General features: G+C 51.3%; 1 protein-coding gene across 11 annotated transcripts in view; it reads right to left on the minus strand.

Annotated features, from left to right (window-relative positions):
- ZMAT4 (zinc finger matrin-type 4) overlaps positions 1-22,282 on the minus strand; it is a 61,412-nt gene that overhangs the window by 37,370 nt on the left and 1,760 nt on the right. For 9 of the 11 annotated variants that reach the window (XR_003071602.3, XR_003071601.3, XR_005841549.2 and 6 more), the window contains exon 1: positions 6,090-6,218. The exons of 1 other annotated variant lie outside the window; for it this stretch is intronic. The gene's annotated coding sequence lies outside the window, so the exon portion shown is untranslated. Of the gene's footprint in view, positions 1-36; positions 171-6,089; positions 6,219-22,282 lie in introns of those variants that run through there. One more of the 11 variants, XM_040651541.1, reaches the window with a different exon arrangement.

Genomic DNA, 22,282 nt, shown 5'->3' on the forward strand with positions numbered 1-22,282 from the left:
GATGCAGCCAAAGGTAGCGGAAGGAGTCACTCATACCGTGATGCAGGAGCCGATGAGGGCAGGGAGCTGCCGCCCTCAGGTTGTGTGCTGTACGGCGGGCATCGCAGGGCTGGCACTGGGTGCCCAGCAGGCTGGCACGCTGCAGAGCCAGGGTTACCATGTGATGCTCGTGGTTGCTATGGAAACAGTAGTTTCTCATGGAAAACACGCATCAATAGTCCCCGTGCCTCCCAGAGCAGAGCGCAGTCGGCACTGCCAGGGTGCGGGCACATGGGTCACGGGCTGCCCAGTGCCGGGTGCCAGGGCTGTGCTGCAGAGTGCTGTGCTGCTCAGCCCCCACGTGCAGCGCCTACCAGCACCGTACCACCTCAGTCTCTGGGTAAGCAGGACCTACTTTTTGCCTAATGATGTACAAAGCGACAGGAAACGAGTCAAGCTGAATCCCGTGCCTGCAGCTTGCAGCCTCTGGTGCTTTGCATAATCAGTGCTTGTCATTCCCCATCAGCTTCAGCTCAGAAACCCAGGAGGCAAAGCCCTGTAAGGTGCCAATGAGCTTAGAAGAATCCTTAGGAGAACAAATCTGTCCATCACTGATGGGGATTATTTTAATACTGCATTCCTTGATAAAAGTCTGCACGCTGGCCTCGCTGGCTGAGCTAAAGCACCTCTACAGAAAGCAGCTTCAGCCTCAACAGCACAAACTCCACATCAGTTTAATGTCACCGCTTGTTTGAAGCCCAGCTGCTCAAGGAGGCCCAGTGGCACTGCTCAGAGCCCCCACTGCACTGACCCATGGACTCCAGTCCAGTGCTGTAGCAGAGCTTTTCGTAATCAATGAAGTGATTTAGAAACCAGACACCAGGAATGCAAATGCTGTGCATCTCAGTTCCCTCGTTAGCATGGAGCAGCTAAACCTCTGGCCTAATTTAATTGCACTTCCAAATTCCATGGCCTCTAAAGGGTATCAGCAGATTTCATTAAACTTCTTCCTATTATCATGTAATCTGTCAATTAACTTAGCATGCAACAGCAAACAGCAAGGAGATTTACCTTAAGTAAAACATAAAATGTACAAGTTCCTCCTAAAGCCTTTTCTTTTTCTTTGTCTACCATTGATTTTTGAAAAGAAATTCCTGTATTTGCATTTGTGTTCTCTAAAGAAGTGGGATCATCTCACACACTCAGCCATTAAAAAAAACACACCTCTATTCTCTCCCTCATCATCAGATGAGCAATGAGAAATGGTTAATCAGTGCCTATTGTGGCATTCCTGGTGTGAAAGGGTCTCCAGAAATGCAAACTGCTCTATTTTTGGCAGGGAGAAATTAGCTGCAGTTGCAGAAGGGCCGTAGCCAGGCGTGCTGCAGGCTGGGCAATGCCTCCTGCAGACAGACCCAGCACCAGGGCTGGGAGGGCCTCACCTCTGCACTGCCCGAGGACTCCCATTCCTATGTGATTTATCAGTGGCACTGAGAAGCAACGGAAAGGTATTAAAACGAGGTGATGTATTTTATGCAATTTTAGTTTTCAAAGTAGGGTTCATAAATTCTCATAGCGGAGCAGCAACAGAACTCAGCTTCAGAACAAAAAGCCCCAAATGCCAACCAGTCTGCATTACAGAAAGAGATTATGAAAATGCTGAAGAGTTTTGTATATGTGGAACAGTGACGATACCTACAGATGGCACTGAGCTGATGATGGCACTGAGCTGCCTGCACCCTGCTTTGTAGAGTTCTTCCTCCCTGTTCAGCAGAGAGGTGCCCTGCAGAGCAGCACCTCGCACCACTCCAGCACCAAGGATGCCTGGTGGTCCCAGAGGGAAAGCAGCAGGCCCTATGCACCAGCACACCCCGATGCAAAGCCAGAGAAGGAGCAGCTCTGCTGCCAGCACAGGGGCTGTGCGCACACACAGCAACACTTAGACATCTTTTGCATGGTGGGAAGGAACTACCCCCGATTGCTCTGATCCCTGCTGCTTGCAAAGAGAGCATGGATGAATCCAGGCATGGAGCAATGCACAGTACCCAGCCATGCTGCACTGAGCAGCACAGCATGCAGTGCAGCAGTGCATGGAGGGCAGGCAGAACTGCGCCACTCCTGCTAACACCATCACTTCACATGTGCTTATTATATTTCTAATAATAGAGGAGCTCACCCAACATCCTGTACAACAGGGGGTTTAGCTGATTAATTTACGGCTTTGGAAGCCGTGGGTGTTCAATTCCATCCCATTCTGGAGTTTCTGACAAGCTGCTCTGGGTGCTGCAGATCCAGCCTCAGAGCCTTTCCCATTGCTTTATGTAATTTTGAAACCAGTGTGCTCTGAATATTAGCAGCCAGCTGCTGTGCGGTGTGTCTGTAGCTGTACCCTTTACGACAGCATTAAGTACCCATGTCTCACTTTGCCACGAGTCCACCCACTGGTTTTAAGCAGCTAGATCAAATTGAGGAGCAGTTTCAAGTTCACACTGCAGCTCTCCGTGTCTCCAGCATTGGTATCACCTTCCACAAGGCACACGTGCAGCTCCGCTGCAGCCAGGACCACGGGCAGGTACATGCACTGACACACGTATGTGATCTATAGGTGGAGGGCCTGACAGCCAGGCACATCTCCCATGGGCACATCAAGGCACAAAGCCATCAGGCACTGCACAACGGGCAAGCTGTAATATTGAGAATATTCATCTCCAGCCATTCCCAGTTAATGGCACAAAACAAACTGTCAAGAAAAATGGGAACATTACAGTAAAAACAACAACGAATTAAATCCTAATGCAATTAGAGAGCAATTAGGGATCTGTCCTCTGGGAGCACTTTGGAACTTGGGGTCTTTCTCAAAATCTGATCTCTCTGCAACTTCATTTCTTTCTAATTAATAAAACACAACATGATTGTCACAGCCCCCCCCAGCCCCCGCAAAATGCCATCCTCCTGCTCTGCAGGAGCAGACGGTGGTGCAGGTAGAAGTGTTCACACCTCTGAGCTCGGGGGAAACGCAGCTGTCAGCAGAATGAGGAGCAAAGGCAGTGGGAACAGAAATACCTCCATGCGGCTGTTGCAGGGTGACCAGGATCACACAGACACAGATGTTTTCCTGCAAGGACCAGGTGGGAGGCATGAGCAGAGAGCAGAGCTTGAGTGACCACAGATAAAACATATTTCTCCTTTGCACAACTTCTACAAAGGCCACAGTCCATACAAATGTTTATTTAATTCCTCTTGACTTTTTAAACTGCCTGGAGACAAGCACCCTCAAATTGCTCCAGTGTGCTGCAAAGGGAGCAGGATGGCCTTCGGACATCAGCCTGCTCCATCCTAGCATGGGGGACTTCCAGCATCCTCAGTGCCACACTACTGCTCCGGCAGGTCTGGGGAGAGCGATCTGCATGTCCTTCACCAGGGGACAGGGGACACTGAGCTTGGTGCCAACACAGTGCCCAAGAAATTACAACAGAGCTGAAAGAAAGGGACAAAGATGCAGCATCCCCCTGAGCCCGCATCTCTCCAGGCTCATCCACAGGCTGCCTGAAGGTCAAAGCTGCTAAACCAACACCGCAACACCTGGCTCTGCTAAACCTTCCTCTGTAGATGCAAATACAGCAAATCTCACTGCAGAGGTGGCAGCGAGGCATGGGGGGAAACCTTCCCTTTGTTTCCTGAAGCTGCTGCTGTTCCCAGGATGAGTCCTTTCACACCGTGCAGCTCCTGCGCCTGCCAGCAAAGGGCATTTTGCACAAGTTGTAAGGAATAATTGAACTTCCATATGGTGCCATCAGGAAGACAAGTGCCTCTGCACTCAGCACTGTGCAATGAAGGGAGATGGGGCCCCTGAAATGTATCCATTTCTGTACCCAAATCCACCCTTGGGAGCATCTGTGCCCAGGTTTTGGCCTAGAAATTGGCCCAGTTCTGATCTCTCGATGTGGTTCTGGGTTTCACATCCCACTGTGCTCCTCGGGAGCTTAACCCAGATATGGCACAGCACTCAGACAAGACCTGGCAGTGCTGGCCTCGCTGCGCACCTCAATCCCAAAGCAGAGGGAAGGTAAACCCACAGCGAGGCTGGCCTGGCCACCAGTGCTCCCAAGGAAATCTCTGTGCATGGAGCACCGTTCTGGTACCAGAGTGAGGTGTCACATCAGCAGCTGCAATAAACCCACTGCAAATGGGAAGCAGCAAACAAAACAGATCCTGGCAGGTATCAACAAAACATCTCCCTACCCAGAGGAAACCTTTTCAAGAGTGGTCAGTGGGTAAGTCAGCAAGGCTGTGAATTGTTAAGATTGTTAAAATTGTTGGGTGGATGTGCTCTGCAGCACACCTGAGGAAGCAGAGATGCAGCTCTTCTGGGCTCTCCACGGCTCCAGCACAGCAGGAAGAGCAGAGGAGGGCAGGAAAACCCAAGGGAGGATTGGGAGGAAAGTTACAACAGAGCAGCACAGAGCAAAGCAAAGTGACTTCTGAAAACATGCACACCCAGGTCGGGCAGGTACAGATAGAAGCACTAACTGTTATGCAGGAGCAAGGATTAATTACTTGGAGTGACTCAGAAGTGACTAAGACTGATCAGAAGGAATCAATTTGGGGGGAGACAAAAAATCAAGTCGTGTTTTGGGCAACATCCACCCCAGGGAGAGGGATGCAGTAGGCAGCAGAGCAGGTGCAGGGGCACCAAGATCAAGAGGTTTCTGACTGAGGGGTCTTCTCCTCTGGCAGGCAGAGAGCTCCACTCTCACGGCTTCTAATCAAATGCTGGGGGGAGACCCACTTTCCAGCTTCACCCTAAAAAGCTCCCGCACTTCCCCTCCCTCCTGTCCCTTCCTATGGGAGATGAGTCACTGTCTAGCAACCTTTATCAAAATACCTCTTACCAAATTGTCTATAGCAGTAGCAGGGATAGCAGAAGGAGACCCCCCACTCACCACCCTTTTAACCTGCACTGAACCCCTCCTGCCCTGCACCCCACTGCACCCCATGGCTCAGAGCCGCCTGTTTGTGTTTTGCAGTCGGACAGCATGTGCTCGTGTGAGAGCCAACAGCACAACCTGCAGAAAATGCAAACTGGGGATTTTTAACTGCCTACTCCAGCCTTTGCAAATCTTGTTCTGCACCCAGTCATGCACACTAAGGTCACTCCAGTACCGGGGGATGGAAAAGGAGCATGTGGCTGCCTGAAGGGCAGCACTAGGGCACATTCCCTGTCAGGTGCTCCCAGTCCATGGATAGGGATCACCAACAATTCAGATGTCCCAGGAGTCATTACAGGAGAGCTCTCAGGCAGCTCAAATGGCAGTGCTCGTGGTGCTCGAGGACAGCTGTTCTGAGGCTCAGACCTGCGGACAGCTCCGGTGCAACACGTGGGGTCAGCTGACCCCAGGAGCACACTGAGCCCCCCCTGCAATTTTGCTGCTGCTTTCCCTGCAGGTTCCTCAGCAGTGCCCGGCTTAGGGCTGGCCAGGGGCGGCCGTCCCACTACTCAGCTATCCCCCCAGTACCTGCTTTTGCTCTCAGAGCAGTGCTGGCCTGGGAAGTTCTCCAAACTTTAAGAGCAGCAGAGACTATATGCTGGTTTCCTGCATCTGCAGACATCAAATCTGCAGTCCAAGAAGCTTGCTTTGTGAGCTGTGCTGGGGAAAAGCATGCACAAAGCCCACTTGGTAAAAGCACCCCTCATTTCTGCTGACCAACCAATGCAGGACAAAGTCCCCACCGAGGCACCAACTCGACTCTGGTCACCTGCAAACAGGTGGATGTTGCGCTCCATAGAACCACTGGAGAGCATCCTGGCACCCGACAGGCTCTGGGTCACACACAATGCATGTTGGCCACTTCTGACCTCTGGCACAGCACGAGGGAAGCACAGCAGTGCTGGTGGGCCCGGCATGCAGGCTATGCCACAGCAGCAGCACCAAAACTGCCCCAGCTGCCCCGTGCACCTGGCACCGCATCCCAGCACCACCGCGCATCCCTCCCACTGCATTCAGACTGGTGCTGTCACTGCACAGCGCTGATTTCCCCATAAACTTTCCTCCAACTCTAAGCAGCAATCAAGCAACAAGCAGCACAAGAGCCAAGAGAAGGGGCAGTACCTTCGTGTCGCTGATGTGCAGAGGGTAACGGCCGCTCCTGCGGTGCTGCTGGGATAGGAGCGCGTTGGAGCCGCAGTCCCAGCTCTCCTCTCCCCACGAACAGATCTCTCAGTCGCCCAGACCAACTGTGCTGGAAAGGCACTCGGTTTCATCTGCTGGAGCTCCAGCTCCACCCCTAGCAGCAGCGATTGGCTCCGTGGTGCTCTGCAAGGCTGCGCTGGCCCCGGCAGCCTCCCTCCAGCCTCCCTCCAGCTCCAGCTCCTGAGACCATCGGGAGCTTCCCTGAGCAGTAACCAGAGGAGAGCAGTTAACAAGGGAATGGGTTCATCCCCAGACCAAGAGCTGTCACAGGCTGCTTCAGGCAGGACCGACACGATGCAGAAGCCAAGGAGCATAAGCTCGAGGCCAGCAGCAGATGAGAGCGTGGCAACAAATGGGGAGAGGAGAAACAAAGGGGATGCAGAGCCCTGCAAACCACATGCAATATGGGGACAATACCTAATGCAGCACCATGCACACAAGTCTGGGAGATCTGTAACGCACAGCCAGCCTTATACTAAACAGAGCTCTCTGAACCAGGTAATCTGGAAAGCAGAGCGGGCATTCATTCTTTTGTGAGGAGCATCTTCCAGGCACGCCCAGCTTACAGCTCAGGCTGAGAAACCTGGGCACCACGGCGAACACAGGCACAGTCTCCTGCATCTTTCCCCTGCCAACACAAAGCCTCAGAGATGCCGCCTCTCCGCCCTCCTTTCTGCTCCTGACAAAAAAAGATGCTGAGGACTGGCTGGGTTCCACTGAGTGTTTCTGTCCCCGTTCGGCAGACTTGGCAGCACCGCCTGTGCCTGCACGTGAGTCCCAGCTGAAGCAGCTGCAGTAGGAGCCAGGAGCTGCCCTTCACCCTGCTGGGACCCGTGGGCGATGCCTGGTGGGTGAGCAGCAGCACTGGATGCTCACAGCCCCTTCCTGCAGCTTTGTCTGACTGAGCCCCACCTGTTTGGTTTGGGAGAGGATCAGAGAGCCGAGGATAGTCCTCACACAGCTGCTTATCCCTCTGCCTTCTCAGCAGCTCATAAATATTCTCTTTGATGCTGTGATAATTCCTTTTGTGTTTCATAGGCCAATTAATTTGGAGACTTAGAAAACAAACATAAAAAAAAATCAGAAATCTGTTACTATTTTGATTTATATTTAAAATCAGATCTCCTCAGACACACAACAACATTATGGTGACACTCAGAGAGCACTATGATTCTCATTTCTCCATGAAATGCCTCAAGAAGCTAAAAGCACCTTCTGCTGGCACACCAGGACGGAGCCCCTCACAAAGGTGGGGCAGAGGTGTTCCAAAGCATTGGATTTGGGTTGTGCAAGAATCAGGCTGTGCCACATTGCTGCATTTCTGCTGCTGGGTGTCTGGAACATTCACTTCAGTGTGAGATGGTCTTTAAATCACCCAGAGGACCTCACCACCACTTTTTTTTCCATTCTGTCTGACAGTAACACTTTTACAAAGTGTTTGAGCTGTGATGCTTCCTGATCCCGCCTGGCTCTTCAGCGGCAAATGCTCCTTAGCATTTTTAAGCCCTAAAAAGTAAGCATCCTTAGTTATTAAGCCATGTATCTGAGCATCCAAAACTGATACAAAGTCCTCGGAGCTGCCACCTGCTGAGAGGTGCAGGTCAGACACTGGTTGCAATGATGCAGCTGCCATTCAGGGAAAGGAGATTCCTTAAATCTCTTCCTTTCTGCCAGCCCCCCTAACCCATTCCTCCAACAAAGCTGCCTCCAAGCAGAATTCCCTTTGCAGATGATAACAGTGAATGTGAGTAACGCTGCACTGCCCTTCTCGATGCCAAGCAAAGAGGCAGAACTCCCCATAGCTCTCCCTGATAGGTTTGGACAGCCCTCACTCAGACCAAAGCAGAACACTGGAAAATTCGGTATTTCTCCATCCCAGTGCGCTGCCAGGGCTGAGGAATGTGTTTACTGGCCCTGAACTGGGCTAATTACAGAGCAACCTGAAATGCCTCAAAATACAGAGCAGGAAAACAACAGCTGTGATTGATTAATCACAGTAGTGAAGCTGAAGGGTTAGATCATTCCCAAAAACCCTTTAATATCTCATTCTCCAGAGAGGGAGAGGCCACTGCAGGCACGGAACAAAGCAGAGCTTGGGCCGGGCTCTCTTCCCCCCAGTGGCTCTGAGCAGACTGTGGTGCCTGCAGCAAGAGGAGAGCACAGCACTGCATGAGCAAGCACAAGGGCACTTTGCCCCTCAGAGCAGCCCATCTGGCCAGAGCCAACCCATCCCTTCAGTGGGCATCATCTCCTTGTTCCCATTTCTCCTTGCTGCATGCTTACAGCAGCACCCCGCTGGTGCCACTGAATGGTGATGGGTTGGGCATTTGCCCACTGCTCCATTGGCACCGGGACCCGGCAGCATCCAGCGCAGCAGGGCACGTGCAGAGATCTCAGCTGCAAAGCACATCTGTCACTGCCACCTCGGCTCGAGGTACAAAGCTCCCTTTGCTCACAGAGAGAAGCCAACAACCTTGCGGGTGAATACTGTAATTTCTCTTCAAATCATCCTGCCCAGGGGAGCTCACCCTTCCTCTTGCACACATTACAACCATGAGGATATGAAGTTCTCAGACTCCTTGCCTTTCTGTGCAAACGCTCCCCTCCTCAAGGACCAGATCCTTGCTCTGTGGAACCCTCTGAGCAGATCATGTGCACACAAAGACCAGAACACAGCTGACATTTTGGGTACCCAACGTGCTCTGCTCTCAGTGCCACTGCAGCAACATCTGCTGCCCTCCCCAGTACTCACTGCTTACCTTCCCTTCTTTGGGCTATTCTGAACTGTCCACGCTCAATTTTCTGAGTTGGTGAGCATGGAGGAGTTAAGAGAAGAAGAAACTTTAGGCAAAGGCACAGTCATTTGTGCATTGGTTTGAGAGAGCCTTGCAGCAAACTCTGCCTGAACTGGAAACTCATCTCCAGTGAGACAGGGCACAAACAAAGCAGCTGACCCTTGCGCCAACACTGTTAAACATGTTGGTGGGATGTCCCTGATAGCTTACTCTGGTTTTGTTAGCTCATCCTCAACCACAGTTTTTAATCCAGAGGGATAAAGAAAGGCTGAGCCCCAACTCTGGCAGAGCATCCTCAGCTCCGTGCATAAGAACTGCAGCACCCAGGGAGCTTAAACAAAGAACCCCAGGCAGTCCCAGCCTGAAACACTGGGAACAGTGCCATCCTGCTCAGACAGGAGATGGTATTTGGAAATGTAATTTCTGAGGTCACCTTTTATCATCCAGGCAAACTGTGTGCACAGCACAGAGCACAAGCACTGTTTTGCTGAGCTGAAGGCAGCACTGGGACTTCCCACAGCTCCAGGGCACCATCAGTCTCTGATGTGGGTTCTGCACTATGTTTGGCACCGTGAGCCATTTCCTACCCACCCTGGCCCTGTATTGCAGGGCACTGCATGTCTGCCCAGCTATAAATAGTTTGTAGCACTACTTAACAAGAATTAATGACTTTTCTAATTATACCACATCACTTGGTGACAGTGGGCTCAGCATTCCAAGCCCACTCTGAGCGCATGGCTGCATTGCTGTCTGCAGAACAGACCAGTGCATCACCTCACAGTTCCGAGGAATCTCAAGTCAGAAGCGCGGGAAATGAAGAAGGACGTGCTTTAGTATTAAAGAGGACATCAGGAATCCATGCCTGCTCTAAGTTTACGAAAAGGAAACTTAACAGCTTTGAGAGGCACCTCAGAGCTGTGCTTGCACAACCATTATCTGTGATTCTTTCCGTCTCACATGACTCTCTCTGCATATGCAGGAGAGCTGTTCCATATCAGCTTCCCAATTAACCCTTGGGTTTAAATTGGCCCTCCTTGTTTACGAGGCAGCTGCTCACTTTGACCTCCTGGAAAGGAGCATTTTCCACATCTCGCACTGCCACAACTGATCCCTGGGCTGCTGCACAGCTGCTCACGTTTCAGCAGCTCGTGGCGGTCGCTGTGTTTCTCTGCAAGAGCTATCAGAAGGGAAGGGATCAGGCAAGTTATTTTGTCCAGCCATCTGGAAACAATACAAGGCAATCCTTGCAGCAGAGATCCTGGTCTTTGTCAGGTTTCATTTAAGGTCTCACAGGATAACAATTCTATCAGCTCCACAGGCAGCACCTCGGGCTGCTCTGTTAGGGGTAAAGGAACGCTGGGGGACCGGAGCCGTAGGAATGGCTTACAGCTGATGAGTTACATCTCCTCCAACCAAAGTGACCCAACACGAGGAAACAACCAACCTCTATTTGGTTGCCAAGGTTTCTCATTTTTATGTGTCTGGATGTATATTTATTTATAGTGTCCCTTGCTATCAAAAATGAGCAAAGGGAATGGCAGATAAGACAGCCCGGCAGAATTGTTTCTCAACAAAATGTTTTTCACTTTTCCATGAGGCATCAGCAGCTCTTTAAAGTCTTTTTATTACATTCTGCATTAGATGCAAAACCGTATTTCAAAGACACTTTCACTCTGAAAAACAAAATGCAGATTCTGTTCCACGCCACCTGCAAACAGCAGAGCTGTGACCCACATTAGGAGCTTCCCACAGAGGAGGAAGCTCCGGGGATGAGAGCGGTCCATTTAAAACACTTTAAAAATAAAAGGTCATGGGGAAATTGCTGCCTCCCTAATTATAGCCGGCGCTCTCATGTTACATGGCCACAACTCGGGTTCCTAATTCAAATTATCATCAAGCCTTGCTGCAGGCCCCGTAGCTTAATGAATTTTGCTCTCCACCAAGAGATTAACGGCACATTCGTATCAGAGACAGCTGAGGAAAAACAACATGAGGCTAAATGAGGAGCAAAATCACAGCACATCCCCACGCTGCCCTCCCTTTTTCACAGGGTCTTGGATTGATACATGATGCCCACGCAACATGCTTTTGTTTTTTCCATTTTATTTTGGTCTGCATTTGTGGCTGCCCCGAGGGGCAGCTTAGAGCTGTGCCACGGAGAGGCACCATCCGACTTGGGCCGGGATGGAGTCTCCAGCTGCTGCAACCTCATACAGCCAAACAGGACGTGTGCAAAACTCAGAGGCAGCATCGCAGTGCTCTCAGCATAAATCCTTTTACACGTTATTATCAAGGGCTTGCAAAGAGCTGCTTCAAGCGTTTGGACTTCAAAATGCAGAAGTTCGAGCGAATCCACCTTGCTGATATTCCCTCGGGATTTGCAATTAAAAATATTTAAAAGAAAAAGAAAAGTAAAAGAAAAAAGGCCCCGAGCTGAGGAAAGAACGACTTTAAGGCGCCTCGGAGCAGCGCTGCAGCAGAGCGGGGCTGAACGCGGCGTTCGTGGGCGAACTGCGACACCGCGCGGCTCCGGGCGCGTCGGGCTTTGGGCCGGGCGGCCCCGCGCTGCGGCACCGGGAGCGGCGGAACCCCGCGTAGGGCCGCGCTCCGAGCGCTGCCCCCACCGCACCGAACTGAGGTGCAGCGCGGGTGAAACCTCCCCACGCGTCGATAATTGTGAGCTGCTGGGAGTTCAGCCCGGGCTCCATCCCAGAGCTGAAAGCAGCAGCAAATCGAGGGTTTGTGCCTCTCTGAGAGGCACAGCAGTGCTTTACTGTGCTGAACTGAAGAAATTTCACTTGACAAACAACGAACCTCACATTTTGCATGTTGCTGCCCCCATCTCCCCTTAATTTAGTTGTGAAATTGTGGACACTTTGGCAGAAGTGATGCAGATTTCCTGTCCAAATCCTGCCCATTCACACGTTAGGAGATGCTCATCAAAGAGCCGTACCTCTGCGTCCCAGCTATTGTGCCGGAAAGAGCAGGGACCTGTAAAGTGGGAAAGGACAGCTGTGAGCCACCTGAGTGAGCAGACAACGACCTTCTCCTTTCCAGAAGGACCTCAGCCTGTGCCAAACGTGCCCAGCAGAGCTGAAGGATTGGTACACAGACACTGAGGAGGAGCCCAGGTGAGACAGAAGGTGCAATCACAGACATTGAGGAGTTCTGAGGATCAGATGTGGGTTGGGAATTGTGCTGGGGGGATTTGGGGAGCAAGCCAAGCTGTCCATGGGGCTGATCTGTCTTCTCCCCCATATATCAGTTACCAGATGCAGAATTATCATCTGCACGTGGAACAGAACAACCACACAGGAAAAATAGGGTTTGCAGCTCCCTCTCTGTGTAACTCCCCCAGTCTCATAGATCCTCTGAGAAGGCAACAACCAGTTTCACAGGATTGGAAAGGCACTTCGAGCACAGAGAGGTCAGCAGAAACAATGCAAAATTTTACAGTCCTAAATAGAACAAGAAAAATCCACAGCCCATGCTGTGCTGGGACTTGTGCAGCCATTCTATCAAGGAGGGAAACAATAGCTTCCAACTTGCCAGCACAGTATGAGTTCCAGACTGCCACCTGGGAATGGTCACCGTGCTGTAAACAGCTACGGAGCGAGAATTATCCACTGAAAGCTTTCACCAGCAATCTGGGAGAGCAAACACACTGCACTGCTTCCAACTGCTTGGGGTAAAGAGCAAAATTGACGTTCAGTGTCATTGGGTTTGTTATCCGCTCGAGTTGCACGTTCTGGGGTGCAGGAACTGCTCTGAGAGAAAATCCTTCTCTTGGCCTCAGCTCCACCATGAGTAGGAACAGACTCCCACCCCACCCTCACAGCGTGGGGATTTCATGCCTCAGCATAAAAGTGATAAATAGGACCCTGTGCAGGGCACGTTGGGTTCGGTTATGGCTGATGCACGTTCTAGCTTTTGGAAGTCCTTGGAAGCCTGGTATTCATATTTCAGCTGAGATTTACAACCGGGAGAACAATGCTCTGCTATAGGAGGGCTTCGTTCGCCCACCCGCACCAGTAATTCTCAGCAGCTTTTCCTTAGCTCTGTTCTGACTCCCCAGTTTGACTCATTGTCTATTGTCACACATCTGTCAGGCATAACAAGGAAAGCTGTGTAATGCTTTACCCACTGCAAGGGAGTTCCTTTCGGCACTGAAATTCCAGTGCTCCACTTCCTTAACCCCTACACTGCCACGTGTATGTTTGGAAAAGACATTGTGAAAACCAAAGCAAGGCAAGCAGACATTTCTTCGCCTCCTTTCCACAGCCCTTGCTTAGAAGCAAAATCCCTTAAAAGGCATTAACATACTTACATACCACATCACCACGTAACCAGAGCAGTACAACACTGCACAGTGCAGCTACAGATGGATCCCCAGTGGCACCGACCAGGTCTGCTCCCACCCGTGGCTTTCCCTATTTAGCTGCTCACACCAGGGAGGCTGTGACCAGCAGCAAACCCTCAGCAGCCACATTTACATCTCTAACTTCATCAGAGGACCCCGAGTGCTTGTGGGACCACGGCCAAAGGGAGAACTGAGTTCCATTACCCCAACACTGGTTTACAGCAAGCCAAAGAGATCCAGGAAAATGTTTTCCTGTGAGTGAATTACTGCAAAAAGCTGGCTGTAAGCACAGTGTGTGCATCCAACAAGCATAAAGCCAAATGTTACCTGTCACAATAAATTGCAAAGCTTTGTCCGTATGTTCTGTGCAGAGCTGGGGGGGGGGGAGGGGGGGGGCGGACACCTGGGGTGCTGTTTGGGCACATAACCATGAGAATTCTCCTGAAGGAGAGGAGAGACTGCAGCCCTCTGCTATTTGGAAAGAATAACACGCAGACAAATCGCAGAGCTTTCCTTAATGCCGCCATGATATACAAATAAGAGGCTTAAGTATAATTATAGGCTGTGTAATCAGCATGAATAAAGAAATATGTAGTAATTTATGCCATATTTTATAAATACCCTAACTGTTTAAGAAGCTGAAAATGTTTTCAAAAGAAATACGTTAGTGTAATGATTATAAAGCCCTTTAATGTGAGCGAGCTGCTTTCTGAAGCCAGTTTTTGACCCAGTCTCATGAACATCAGTAGAGCTAATTGCCCTTCTGCGCAAGCTGGATGTTAGCACATTCCAGCAGAGTGTGTATTTTCCAAAGTGCCGATTCCAACACATTCCACCCTGTGCAATATCTGCCTTTTTATGCACAGCACATAAAATGCACACATCTGGGCAGGGGTGCTAACGGTCGTGAGCCTTGGAAATGGATTGAGATATCAACTGCCTGCCCAGATGTTCTGTGAATATTCAAGTGCAGCCCCACCGTGACCCCTCCAGGCTGCAGTAAGTTTGGTGAGGGATATCCCTGCCCCACACCATACGCTTCCTCAAGCACAAAGCTCACTTTCTCCGCATGACACACGCACCAAGTTATAGATGAGAAATGCAAATGTAAACACAACACGATTCTATCAGGAGACCTTATAGAAACAAAGCATTCCCATCTCCAAAAGTGAGTGATAGCTCAGATTTGGCCCTCCAGGGTGAATATAGGGCATGCTTCGTAAGTAACACTAAAAATAATCAAAACGTCCCAGTTTGGACGTGGATTCAGGGCACAGCACAATGCTCTTTCACAAGTGCCAAATCACTGCTGCTGCCGCATTTGCACAGATGACCAATTGCAGAGGGCTGCCCCAGAGCACGGGGCTCCTGGGGATTGGGTTTCCACATTAAATGAGCTGGTGATGAGTGAGCCCTCCCTCAATCCCAGCCTTCTCCCTAGAGCTAGTCAGAACCATTTGAAATCTAATTTCCTCTTACAGATTTTCTGCAGCTGGGAGTGAAGCACGCTGCTGAGCAAGCACAAGTCCTGGCTCCACACCACAGCCCCGCCACTCAACTCAGGTATCTGTCACCACGTGCCCAGCCAGGCAAGAGGTGGTTCAACGCACCTCTGCTTCCCTGTGGCTCCATTCCACCTCCGTAGCTGCTAGACACATCACACCCTGCTGCAATCCGCTGTCCTCTTGCAAATGAGGTACACTGCTGTTAGCACTCCCCACCCAGTCAGCATCGCATGTCTCTCGCCAGGGATGTGCTGAAGACAGCCCTGTGCCCACTAATTGCTCCGGCATGTGGGCAGTGGGAAGGTGACCAGGCTGCACTGAGTGAAGCAATTTCTTCTGTCTCCTTGGAATCACCTCCTGTCTCTGTGCCCTCACAGCAACCTTTCTGCAGCGAAGGACTCATTGCTGCAGGATACATCTCAAGTGTAACATCTGCTATTGCTACATGGTACATCCTCAATGTAACTGTTCCTCCAGAGCCAGTTTCCATGCTCCTAAAGAACCTCTCTCGGCCCTTTAAAACAGACACGATTGAGCAGCACTCTGTGCTGTTCCAGTTCTGCTGTTGCTGTCCTTACAGCTGGGCCACTCTGGACCTGCGAAAGAGACTGTGTTTTGGGTCCTGCAGTTTAGAAAGGACAACACTGCATTTGGCTCCATGCCTGAGTTAAATGCTGCCCCATCCATCAGCAGTTCAGCTTCTCCTCCATATGATGTGCTTGATCTTGAAACCATCTGTTTCCCCTTAGCTTGCATCCAGCTTTCACTTGGACAGCAGAGCCCTTTCCAGCTACAGCCCCTGGGCACCGAGGTGGGAAATCATCTCCCTCCGTGCTCTCTGCAGCTAAAAAGTGAGTTTGACTGCAAATGCATGCCAATGAACCCAAACAAATGGATTCTGAATTCTGTCACCAAGGGGCTCTGAGGGTGCTGGTTGTGTTTTGGATCTTCTTCGGGATGTAACTCCTGGAAACCAGCTCCAAAAATCCTCCTAATGAACTGCGCAATCCCGTGTACCCCTTGTGCCACAGAGGGGAAGGAAGAGCATTTCCTGCAGACGTTTCTCATTCACTGGGACAAATTTAGACCTGGCACGAGCCAGTGCTGTGCATAGAGGAGCGACACCAGAAATCGCCTCCCATGCAGAACTCCTGCCCAGCCTGCGGGGTCACCACGTGGCGCTCCTCCGCTCCCCCAGCAGCTCGCAGTGCCAAGTTCACAGAGCAGGTGAGGTACCACATAGTGACGGTAATGAAAACCATCTGCCACGGAAGTGTCTGGAGACAGCAGCCAACTGTCAGGCTCAGGATAAGCAGCTCCTAGAGCACGGAGACGAGATAGCTGCATCGCCGGGAGGGTCCTGCAGAGGTCATTTTGCAGGAATGGGTACGGAGATGTTCGCGTTAACCCTTTGGTGGATTTGAAATTGCATGCCCTGATTATTACCAGCAAGCCGAACGCCGTCCATCCTCCCACAGAGCTCCTGGGGCCGCACATGAACCGCCTCCCCACCGCTCATGCGGAGCGCGGGGTTCGAGGCGGCACCGCCGCGCTGCGGGCACCAAAACCGCAGGGACTGCGCCGCAGGACGCGGTGGGGGTGCGGGCAGCACCGGAGCCGCCAGGTGGCAGCCGCCGCCCGCGTGCGGGGCTCAGCCGCGTCCCCCCGCAGCCCCGAACCCCGCCGTGAGCGCCCAGAGCTGTGCGGGAGCGAACCGTGGAGAGAGCCGACGTTACACACGCTTTGCTCAGAGCCCGCGAGAGGGGAACAGCCCGTCCCAGCTAATTATTGTACAAACCTCCTGTGAAATTACCAATGAGAAGATCGAGATGAACCAATTAGATTTGTTGCTTCTGGGCCGTGCAGGAAGCTGGCTGGCTGCAACACGTGTGCTGTCCTTCTGCCACTGTATTTTTTTTTTTTTTAAGTAGCATTAAATATTTATTTTGTTTTATTTTTGTAAACAGGCCGGTAATGCCGAACAGAAATAATTATGCCAGTGACTCACAAATCAATGTAGTGCAGATATTATACACAAGACAGCCCAGACTCATAATGCCTCCACTGTCATCTGCATCCTGGGGGATTTATGACTGCCAACACAAACAACAGATTCCTATGGGAGCTCCCTCAGAGGCTGTCAGTGCTGCTGCTGGGAAATCTCTTCACTGTATTCCTGCATCAGCAGTGACTGTGGGCAGGGAACGAGCTGGGCAGCGCTGCACAGCCTCAACCACTGTCTGCTCAGGTAGCACAGCTGCAGCCCCACCAGCACCAAGCATCAGCTTCATGCTCACCTCTTGCACCCTCTGCTTCCACCGGGTGCTCAGCAGCAGCTTTCCCTCTCCCCTGCCCTCTTCCTCTGCTCTCACTGCACTTTTTTGAATCCTAATATCCCACTGCTTCAACAGGTCAGGGATTTGCAACATCTGCTCTCAGAAATGTACTGCCATTTCTTGCCTACCTCACAGCATTTCTGCCTTTCCAAAACCAGCTGCCAGCATCTGCTCCGTGAAGCTTCTGAGCAGGGGCTGGCCTCGTGTTGGCTTTGGCCCCATGCAGCAACACCGAAAGAGCAAAGAGAACAAAAGCCCTTCGGTGCAAGCACATTAAATTTCCCTTCTTTGTTGCCGGCATCCCAGCACGGGTGGCATTGTCCTCAGCTAGCAGGTGACAGCAGACACTGCCCAGGTCCTGCATTGCGAGGCAACGACTCTGGGCTGCACTGCAAGCGCTTTTTAACCTCCAGATGCATTTGGGCTCATCCAAGGGGCTGCTGCTGGCACAGAGCCCGGCGGTTTGGCAGATACCGTTCTAAAGAAAAAGGGGAGGGGGAATGGTGGAAAAATGTCCCCTCCGGTCCTTGAGTTGAATTAAACCACATGTATATTTTTAAAATACAGTGCAAAGGAACAACTCTCCGGCACATGTTCAAGAGCAGAGTCTTATTTCAGAGATTTCAAAAAATTAGTGGCTGAACGCTGAAACAATATAGCCTTTAGAGGAAGGCATTTGGAAATGATTAAAGAGCCTGAACTCATGCGTCCCAAATAAAAAAAAAATTAGTGCCTCACGTTGGTAGCAACTGTCAGCTACTAAAAATCAGAGGAAGGGGGAACAAATCAAACTCAACCTTGCATAATGCGGTGCTCCGAGCCAGGGAGAGACCGCCAGCCCGGGGGGGCCGCGCACCCCAGGCTGTGCATCACGCAGAGCCCCAGCGGAGCTCCGGGCAGCGGGGATGGGAGGAATCGCGTCTCGAGCCCAGCAAAGCTGCTACTGCCTTTGGAGGGGAAGGGGAAATAAAGCAGCCCTGCGGCCAAACACTTAGCAAACTAATTGCTCGTTAATGATCTTCCAACTAGCTCATGAAAAAGGCTTTGAATTTCCATCGCTCTGCACATCTGGGCCAGCAGTTTTACAGAACATCCGTGCGTGTGAAGCCCGATGAGCGGGCTGCAGATAGGGGCAGATTTCCTGGATCCCGCATTGTTGTCCCACAGTGCCTCGGCCCTGCACGGAGATAAAGATTCCTCTGGATTCCTCCTTCCAAGCCTAAGTTTCCACTAAGATAACAGTGAAATCCAGCTTTTGCCTTTGGTTTTACAAGCTGGTTTACGGCCTCATGGAGATTTGGAAAGCTGTAGTGCGGCTGGGAACACATCATCCTCATCCTACAGCCACAGCATTGCCCCAGCTGAGGTCTGGGTGCTCCTGGGCCGCCCACCCCACCCCACAGCCCTGCAGACACAGAGGGAGCAGTCAGTATGGAGCGATGCCACGGCACAGCCCTGCCAGCCCAGGGCTGCCCTGCACATTGGTCACAAACTGCACAGACAGGAACTTCCCCGTGCCTCATGTCTGAGGCCTTACAGAGAAAGAGGTGTTTTGAATTTGCTTCAGTAGGGAGAAACGTTGATAACATGACCGACATCTGGGAGCTTGAAACGAAACTAGGCTGCTCCTCTTCCGCAAGGGACAAACATCCTCAGCGCAGGGCGCTGGCAGCCCGTTGTCACGGAGCAGCACGGCCCGGGGGACACAGCACAGCTCCTGTCCTGCACCAACAGCCGCAGCCTGAAGGCAGCTGCCCCCGCAATGGGATACAGCCCTGAACTGGCCCCGGCTGCACGCCCTGCCACGCGCTTCCTCCCTGCCTTAGCCAAGGCTTGGCTCCTTCAGCAACACCCAGAAACGCATGGCATTTTAGAAATGAGCCCAGGATTTTCCATCCTTCCCATTCCTCTGCTCCGCTCCCAAGTCTGTCCGCATCGCTTGCTGCTTTGCTGGCTTTCCCTGGGCCAGGAATTTTAAGTGAAATATATTCCTTTGTACAACACCAGGAATTATGAATTGATAAAGACTTCCCATTATCGCTTAACATCTACCACACCAATCCTTCAGCATGGCTGTACCTTAATTGCAAGCAGATGTCTTTCTCTGCTGACACATTAAATAGAAGCAGGAAGGCCCACTGCTATCTCCCATCAACAATTTGCACAAGAGCAGCGAACAGATTTTCTAAGAACAGAACCACTACAGGAGAGGGGAGATTAAGTTCCTGCAGACCAGGCTCAGAGCAGCACAGCAAAACAAGGCACAGCCTGGGGAACAATGAGCCCTAACAACCCCTAATCTCAAATAACCAAAAGCTTTTGTGAAGAAAAATGAATTTGCTGAAATTAATACTGTGTGAGCACACAGAGAGCTTGGAGATGGAGGCAATGCAGTGCAGAGATGACCCAACTGGCAGCACTGTGTGCCAGCTCCATAGCTCTGCAGTGCCCCATGCAGTGCCCACCCGGGGCACGCTGGCTGCTCCCACTTTCCCCATCAGCCCCGTCCCACTGCAAAGCTCTGGGGCTGAGCAGAACCAGGGAATTCTCAATAGAAGTGAAAGTGACAGGGTGTTTAGCAAACATTAAACCCAGAAAGCTTAAAAGGTCTTCCAGGATTATTAAATAAACATTTATGGTGAGTGAGAGGGAAGAACAGGGAATGGTGAAGAGATTGTAAACACTGGAGTAGGCAGTTAGGGGCTACAGTAACTCAGCTGGGCAGCTTCATGCTTAATAATTAAAGTAGTATCACGTGCAATTACCCCTCAGCGGTAATGGCAACCATTAATCCGGGGGAGAGATTTTCATAAGCATTTGGCGCTCTCTCTCTCTCTCTATATATATATATTTTATTTTTTTAATATATATATAATATACATATATATATTTTAGACCATTTAACGTGGAACATTCAATGTATCACCTTGGCAGCTGCCCCTGGTTGCTCCTCACCCCCAGGCCGGGCACTGGAGATGCTGAGATCTCACTCATGGGTGCCCAGCAGTGGCACTGCAGATGAGGAGGGCAGCGCAGCCATCAGCACCTCACGTATGACCACATGCTGAATTACCCTGGAACTGCCACAAATGTGCTCAGTCCTCTCCAGATCAGTGACTTACCCTGACTGTGCAATAGCAGAGAAGATTGTCTGGGCTGGGTGCAATTAATCTGCTGCTTTGAGACACCAGTGGTGCAAATTGCTTTGGCTAAAGGAATTGCAGTTCATCACTGGTGCAGCTCAATGAAGTTCTGAGCACTGCATGTCAGAGCTGTGCATGTGCTTGCTCTCCTGGCAAAGACAAATGCCTTCTAGCAAATTAATCTCTTATCCATGTTAATAACTCAGGAGTTTGGGGGGGGTCACACTGAGCAGCAGCAGCACTGTCCCAGGTGTTGTTCATCCAGCCACAGCCTGGCTTTCCCACCTCTCCTCACTAGAGTGAGGACTTGGCACATGTCTCCAACCGAAAAATGTTACTGACAGCATTTCCAGGCTGTGTACATTTTTGCAGAGAAGTGGGACTATTTGCAGTTCCCTCACAGCTCCCTGGATCCTGGAAGCACACTCTGTGCAGCAGACCCTGCAGGCACTGTCACCCTGCACTGCAGAGCTGGGCGCACCATTGCCCTTACATTGCTACCGGGACAGCTTGTGGCCAGCAGCTGGCCCAGAGGAGATTCCAGCCTTCGCCAGGAAGGTCTTGGAACAGAGTTCTCATTTTCCAGAGGCTGGGAGGCTTCTGCAGCTCAGCCAGCCAACCTGATGGGCCGACCCACAGCTCCTGGCACAGTTCTGCCCAGGGAAGCCACATACTGCAGGGCCCCCGGCCCCACACATAGAGCAGAGGAGCCAGCCAGGCTCCCAGAAAGGGCATTGAAACGTGACTCTGTCCTCTCCAGACTAGCACAGGGAAACAACTCAGCCAACAGGTAGGATGTTCAGAGGCTCAGTTGGGATTACTAGAGAAGAAATGACAATAAAGTGAGTCAGAGCCCTCACAAAACAGAGGCTTTTACAGCACTTGCTGTGGATCCTGGGAGATTTTTCCCTCCCTCAGTCCCACGGAGGACTTTCTCTGCACTGAGGTTGAAGCACAGCAGTGCTTCCCACGTCTGCATGCCCCGCGGCTCGAGGCACACTCAGAAGGAGCAGGGAGCTTTGCATCCCTTTATCCTTGATGGATCTTTTTTCCACAAAAACGTCTGAAAGGAAAGGAAGTGTTTCTTTCCCACTTCCTGTTCTGTTCTTCATCGTGGCACGTTACAAACTCCATGTTTTCCTCTGTGCATCCCTCCCAGTCTATGCTTTGTGTGGCCACGTGCAGTAAGGCACCCTTTGCTTCACAGAGCTAGGGCATGAGCACCATTCCCCGCTACGGAGACAACCACACAGCTCCCTGCCACTGCTGTAGGACTTCAGCCCCTCAGCAGCACAAAGAGGGGCAGCTGGCATTCTGCACTTCTGTGCTAAAGTCGCAGCACGTGTCCCAGCCAAGCTGAACACCACAGAGCAGGGGAGGGTTTGGTGGGAACTGCTGTTACACCATGCCCAGACTGCAGCAGCACTGCGCCAGGAGCAGATAAACACAGGCAGGATTTCCCTTGCAGACATGTCACCAGGCTGCACGAACAGCTGCGGTGCATCACCTCCCCATCCTGCAGAACATTAATAGAGCTCCTCGTCAGACACACCAGGCTGGTATCTGCTCTTCTCCAGGAGAAACCGTCCCTAATTGCTCACAATTTCCAGCCCTGCATTCCCCAGCAGGGGTCAAAGAAGAACACAGGTTGCCAAGGACAAGAAATTAATTGTGGGATGGAAGATGACTTTTGTATAGCATGAAAGAGAACTGTATTTATTTAAAGCTTAACTGCAAACTGGAGACCAGAAACTCAATTAACAGACAGTACTCAACAGAAAGAATGCTGGAGCAAATAAGATAAACATTATTGGGAGGATAAACTGAGTCACAAGAGGATGATATTTTATTTTATGCAAGACTCAGACAAGCCCAGGGCAGGCTGCTGGCAAGGCTGAGCGTCCTTGTGCTGCCAGATCAGCTGTTACACCCTCACACAAGCTAGAAGCAGTTTTCCGTGGGGCACAGCCCAC

This window comes from Gallus gallus, chromosome 22 (assembly GCF_016699485.2).
Source record: "Gallus gallus isolate bGalGal1 chromosome 22, bGalGal1.mat.broiler.GRCg7b, whole genome shotgun sequence".
Classification (NCBI taxonomy): domain Eukaryota; kingdom Metazoa; phylum Chordata; class Aves; order Galliformes; family Phasianidae; genus Gallus; species Gallus gallus.